We start from the raw sequence: 6,929 nt of genomic DNA on the forward strand, positions 1-6,929 counted from the left end.
GACATGTCAATCTGTGTTATCATTCATAGTTACAACAGGCATGTCAGTCTGTGTTATCCTACCTTTGTTACATTAGGAATGTCAGTCTGTGTTATCCTGCCTATGTTACAGCAGGCATGTCAGTCTGTGTTATCCTTCCTATGTTAAAGCAGGTATGCCAATCTGTGTTATCCTACCTATGTTAAAACAGGCATGTCAGTCTGTGTTATCCTACCCATGTAACAGCAGGCATGTCAGTCTGTGTTATCCTACCTATGTTAAAGCAGGTATGCCAATCTGTGTTATCCTACCTATGTTACAGCAGGCATGTCAGTCTGTGTTATCCTACCGATGTTACAGCAGGCATGTCAGTCTGTGTTATCCTACCTATGTTACAGCAGGCATGCCAATCTGTTTTATACTAGCTATGTTACAGCAGGCATGTCAGTCTGTGTTATCCTACCTATGTTACAGCAGGCATGCCAATCTGCGTTATCCTACCTATGTTACAGCAGACATGTCAATCTGTGTTATCCTTCCTATGTTACAGCAGACATGTCAATCTGTGTTATCATTCATAGTTACAGCAGGCATGTCAGTCTGTGTTATCCTACCTTTGTTACATTAGGAATGTCAATCTGTTTTATCCTACCTATGTTACAGCAGGCATGTCAATCTGTGTTATCCTACCTATGTTACAGCAGACATGTCAGTCGGTGTTATCCTACCTATGTTACAGCAGACATGTCAATCTGTTTTATCCTTCCTATGTTACAGCAGACATGTCAATCTGTGTTATCATTCATAGTTTCAGCAGGCATGTCAGTCTGTGTTATCCTACCTTTGTTACATTAGGAATGTCAATCTGTTTTATCCTACCTAAGTTTCAGCAGACATGTCAATCTGTGTATCAAACCTATGTAACAACATACATGTTAATCTGTTTTATTCTACCTAAGTTACAGCAGACATGTCAATCTGTGTTATCCTACGTAAATTTCAGCAGACATGTCAATCTGTGTTAACCTTCCTAAGTTACAGAAGGCATGTCAGTCTGTGTTATCCTAGCTATGTTAAAGCAGGTATGCCAATCTGTGTTATCCTACCTGTGTTACAGCAGGCATGTCAGTCTGTGTTATCCTAGCTATGTTAAAGCAGGTATGTAAGTCTGTGTTATCCTACCTATGTTTCAACAGGTATGTCAGTCTGTGTTATCCTACCTTTGTTACAGCAGGCATGCCAATCTGTGTTATTCTACCTATGTTACAGCAGACATATCACATCAATGTTACTTTACCTATGTTATAGCAGGCATGTCAATGTGAGTTAACCTACATATGTTACAGCAAACATGTCACATCACTGTTATTTTACCTATGTTATATCAGACATGTAAATTCTATGAAATCCTACCTTTGTTACAAATAACACGTCACATCTGTGTTTTCATACCTACGTTTCAGCAGGCACACAACATCTATCAATCTGTCACATCGTACATATTTTACAACAGACCCATAGCATCTGGCAAAACCTACATTTGATACAGAAAACACTTCTATGAGGACAACCTAGCTATTTTACAGTGGGCATGTCACGTATGTCTTATTCTATCTATGTTACAGAAGAACCATTACATCTGTGTCATCCCTCCTGTGTTACAGCAGACACGTTACATCTTTGTCATCTTACCTGTGTGACAGCAAACATTTGTGTCATCCTACCTGTGCAACAGCAGACACGTTAAAAACTGTGAATCCCACCTATATTAAATGTATTTGATCAGATCTTGTAACAACAGACACCTCACATCTGTGTTATCCTACCTATGTTACAGAAGAAAATTAACATCTATGTTACCTATGTTTAAGAGGCATGCCAGTCTGCGTTATCTTACCTTTGTTACAGCAGGCGTGTAAGTCTGTGTTATCCTACCTATGTTACAGCAGGCATGTCCGTCTGTGTTATCCTTCCTATGTTACAGTAGGCATGTCAGTCTGTGTTATCCTTCCTATGTTACAGAAGGCATGTAAGTCTTTGTTATCCTACCTATGCTACAGTAGGCATTTCAGTATTTGTTATCCTACCTATGTTACAGCAGACATGTCAGTCTGTGTTATCCTACCTATGTTACAGCAGACATGTCAGTCTGTGTTAGCCTACCTATGTTACAGCAGACATGTCAGTCTGTGTTATCCTACCTATGTTACAGCAGACATGTCAGTCTGTGTTATCCTACGTAAGTTTCAGCAGACATGCCAGTCTGTGTTATCGTACCTATGTTACAGTAGACATGTCAGTCTGTGTTATCGTACCTATGTTGCAGCAGACATGTCAGTAGATCTGAGATATCCTACCTATGGTACAGCAGGTATGTCAGTCTGTGTTATCCTACCAATGTTACAGCATTGCGGCGGTGCGGTTGTCGAGTGGTAACACACTGGTTACCATTCCAGAGGTCCCTGGTTCAATTCCTGGCCGGGGCACTGGAAATTTCAGAAATGCTTCAAGTGTTTCCCACCCAACTAGAGGTGTACTGGTATGTCATCCAGGTAATTCTCGCGTGTATCGATGCTATACACTGAGCACGTAAAAGAACCAAGGGATCTATTCGCAAAGAGCTATGGTATCGCACCCGGATTCCTTGTATCTCAATATTGTCTCTTCTATTTGCTGTCTCTTCAGCAAAACCAAAGGACCCCATAGGAAATAAGCGCTTGCACTTTCATGGGTTATCCTTAACTGCAAGGTCAAAAGAAATACATACACACAGCAGGCATGTTATTCTGTGTTATCATACCTATGTTACAGCAGGCATATCAGTCGGTGTTATCCTACCTAGATCGTGAAAATCGCTGCACAATTGATGAAGTTATGGCTGTTCAAAGCGATGCGCCCCGTTTTCGGGTGATTTCGAGTTGAATACCTTGTTATATATATATTTGATAGTGAAAATTATTTTTTCAGAAAAGTTGATTGTTCGTTATAATATGATTATCTATCATCCAAAATGATGTTTTCACTAATTAATATCATAGCAACACGCTAGCTAACCACCTGTGGTGCAGAATACATGGACTTTTGAACAAGAACACAGGCTTATAAAATAAAGTAATTCTGATGTATTTCACATTGCCATAAGCAGCATAAAAATCTGCCTTTTATGCACTAGTTGAACTTGTTAAGAAAAAAAATGTATAAAAAAGTTATTTGGAAAAAAGCAGCACTTACCGGTGTGTTACATCCAATAACGTTTAATTGGGAAAACCCAACAAAGTCACGTGATTCTGCACCCTGAATACGCCTATACCAAATAACGACAAGTTCATGTCATAATTGTGGTTTCGGTTGGTATATTAGTCGTTCTTGCGTGTTGACGCCTTTAACATCCGCCAACCCACCAGAACGAAACGGCAGATCTATATCAAATAAAATAAAATCAAATAAAAGAGCATATTTTCAAAGTTCAGTGTTAGAACGTACGTAACTTATCATTTGATAAGTGGTCATTTTAAATATATGTTCACGCTGTGCGGAGTATGCAGTCAAGTATGTCTGCATAAAAACGTATTTAAGGGTATGGAACATCGCTTTAATATACAAACATAAACATTTTGCTGCACGAACAAATGTTGCCCCTAAATAGAAAAAAAACAACACATTTTAATGCTTTAATACACATACGCCAATAACAAAACGCCAAAAAAAACAGACATTTTTTTTCTCAAACTTGAGATCGGAATATAAATCAACTATTGGTCGTAATAAATATTGCTTTGATGTTTTGAAATGTCATGGATAATTTTACAGGGTGAGTAGGTATTACATGTTTTTTTTCAGCAAATGTCGCATTACTTTAAAATTCGGGCAATGTAGTGCGATTCAGCGAAGAATAATTCATAAAAAAATGTACAGAAACATGGTGAAGTTTTTAAAACATTATGATGAGGTTTCCCTGTGTGACGAGCAAATTTCCACCCAATTAAATCGCTCATGACATCACACGATTGCGTACAACATATACTAGGTGCTTTATGCACACACATATTGGATTCTTGCCTACCTAATACATAATTTAGCATTTTTCCAAAAGAGATGGAGCCAATGCTTATGAGATATATTTAATGATAGGAGATTGTGCCAATGCAGGATGTAAAAAATCCATTAAAAGGCCCATGACAATGACATCATTACATGACCTACTTTAATGGATAATGTTACTTTTTAGTCCTCTACCGGTTTCACCGGAGGGGACTTATGGTTTGCGCTCTGTGTGTCCGTCAGTCTGTCACACTTTTCTGGATCCTGCGATAACTTTTAAAGTTCTTAATATTTTTTCATGAAACTTTAAACATGGTTAGATGGCAATATGGACATTATGCTCGTCATTTCATTTTGTTCCTACGTAAACAATTCTGGTTGCTATGGCAACAAATAGACTATAAATACTGCTGAAAATGGTGTTTTTTTTCTGGATCCTGCGATAACTTAAAAAGTTCTTAATATTTTTTCATGAAACTTGAAACATGGATAGATGGCAATAAGGACATTATGCACGCCATTTTATTTTGTTCCTACGTCAAAAATTCTGGTTGCTATGGCAACAAATAGACTATAAATACTCCTGAAGATGGTGTTTTTTTCTGGATCCTGCGATAACTTTAAAAGTTCTTAATATTTTTTTCATGAAACTTTAAACATGGATAGATTGCAATATGGAAATTATGCACCTCATTTCATTGTGTTCCTAAGTCAAAAATTCTGGTTGCTATGGCAACAAATAGACTAGAAATACTGCTGAAAATGGTGTTTTTTCTGGATCCTGCGATAACTTTAAAATTTCTTAATAGTTTTTCATGAAACTTTAAAAATGGATAGATGGCAATATGGACATTATGCACGTTATTTCATTTTGTTCGTACGTCAAAAAGTATATTTGCTATGGCAACAAATATAAAAAAAAGACAAAAATCTGACAATGGTGGAATTTCTGACGATGGTGGAGCCGGTAGGGGACATATATTGCTTGGCAATAGTCTTGTTGTTTTTATTTTTCAACGCACATACGTAGGCCCAAGTCTATAAAGACCATAAACAAATTCTATAATAAATAAGATGTATTTTTTAATTTAAAATATACAAGTTATTTACTCATTTAAGAAGTCACCAACCTGAACAAAACAGATTGTACGATATATTGTTACCAAAAATATGTAATACTCAATTAACACAATACTACATTCTCAACATTATCAAAATAGTTCATCTACAATCATTTTGTATACTATATGATAATTCACGAAATAAATATTAGATAATACTTCTGCTTGAAACGATGATTTGTGTCCCTTAATCCAAATGCTGAATTTACTTAAAGGCTAAGGTAAACAAATCTTAACTACGCTCATACATGTTGTTTTTCCCACAAATCAAAAAAATGAAGAGAGCTGGATCTTTTTCCGTTAAATTTTGTTGTAATAAATATATTTTTTATTTTCTTATCTGACGAACGTTTAAATCCATCAGGGCATTACTAGAAATCTACTCTTATTAAAAACATATCCGACTCAAATGCGCTGAAGTAGTCAACTAAAAAATAAAATAAAAGTCCTGTAAACTTAATAGAAACCATTACATAAAATATGGCACTTTTAAGTAGCTATAAATGTGCACTGGCGCCACCTCCAATTATGAGCGCCACCTCATTGGCATTGGCTTCATCTCTTTTTGAAAAATGCAAACTTATCTATTAGATCGGCTAGAAACCATTGTTTTGTGCACGTGTATATGTTCAAAGCAATCGTTTAATTAATCCCCCCCCCCCCCCCCCCGTTAAAAAAAGGTCAGTAGTTTTCTCATTATAGTTTTTAAAAATAAACTATTCGTTTCGTTGAAAACAATTTTAACTTCTATACAGTTTTGGAAACAGATGGCAATTGAATTGCATAGCTTAAGTTTGGTTAGAGGAGCTGCCTGTTCCGACTCTTGGTAGAGAAAAAAGGATACGACGCCGGTCATCATCTGACAACGTTTCAACCGAACAACATGGATCTGGATATGACGGTGGAATATTTCAGGAATTCATTATTTTGAAAAACTCGCGCCACAGTACATGTAACAAACTTTGTTTACCGCTATGACGTACATGAACTGGAAACTCTCAGTCACTAGATCAGACGGTCTTAACAATATATTGGTTTGAAAGGGGCCTTTTCACGTTTTGGCAAATTGACATAATTAAAAAAAAAATTCAGACGAAAATTTTCGTTGTAGTTATGATATTTGTGAGGAAACAGTAATACTGAACATTTACCATGCTCTAAAATATTCATTATATGCATCTTTTGACGATTTAAAAACCTGAAAATTATAAAGCATTGCAACGCGAAACGATTGAATAATTTGGAGAGTTCTGTTGTTGTCGTTGTTTTGTGATACAAAGAGGATTCCTTATATGAAGTATAAAATACATCTCATAGTATGAGCACGGATGAACGAGTGTTCTAAGCGATAGATTTTTACTCCAAGGGTCAGTGGTTCGAGCCCAGTTGAGGGTTACTTTTTTATCATTATAATTTTATTCTTGTTTTATACTGGAGCTTTTCAGATCCAATGTTTACATGTATCAATATCAAGCATTTAATGACAGACTTCAATAGATGCCAAAATCTGTGAAAAGGTCCCTTTAAACCATAAACGCTTGAGAGGTTACATAATACTATTACAAATACGCCATCTTTGCTTAATGTGGGTGCATACGACTAGAGTCAAAAGGCTACGCATGCTTTCTTAGTTTTGACTATGAACTCACTGAACACGTTTAATGTCCAAAATATTTTCGTGCGTTGTATTTTTCAATTTTTTATTTTGATGTGCAGCCTATGATGTGCAGGCACGTGCCTACACTGCCTACCCACAGCAATGCGCCTGAACATTATGTCTAGATGATG

Source organism: Dreissena polymorpha, chromosome 3 (assembly GCF_020536995.1).
Source record: "Dreissena polymorpha isolate Duluth1 chromosome 3, UMN_Dpol_1.0, whole genome shotgun sequence".
Taxonomy (NCBI): Eukaryota; Metazoa; Mollusca; class Bivalvia; order Myida; family Dreissenidae; genus Dreissena; species Dreissena polymorpha.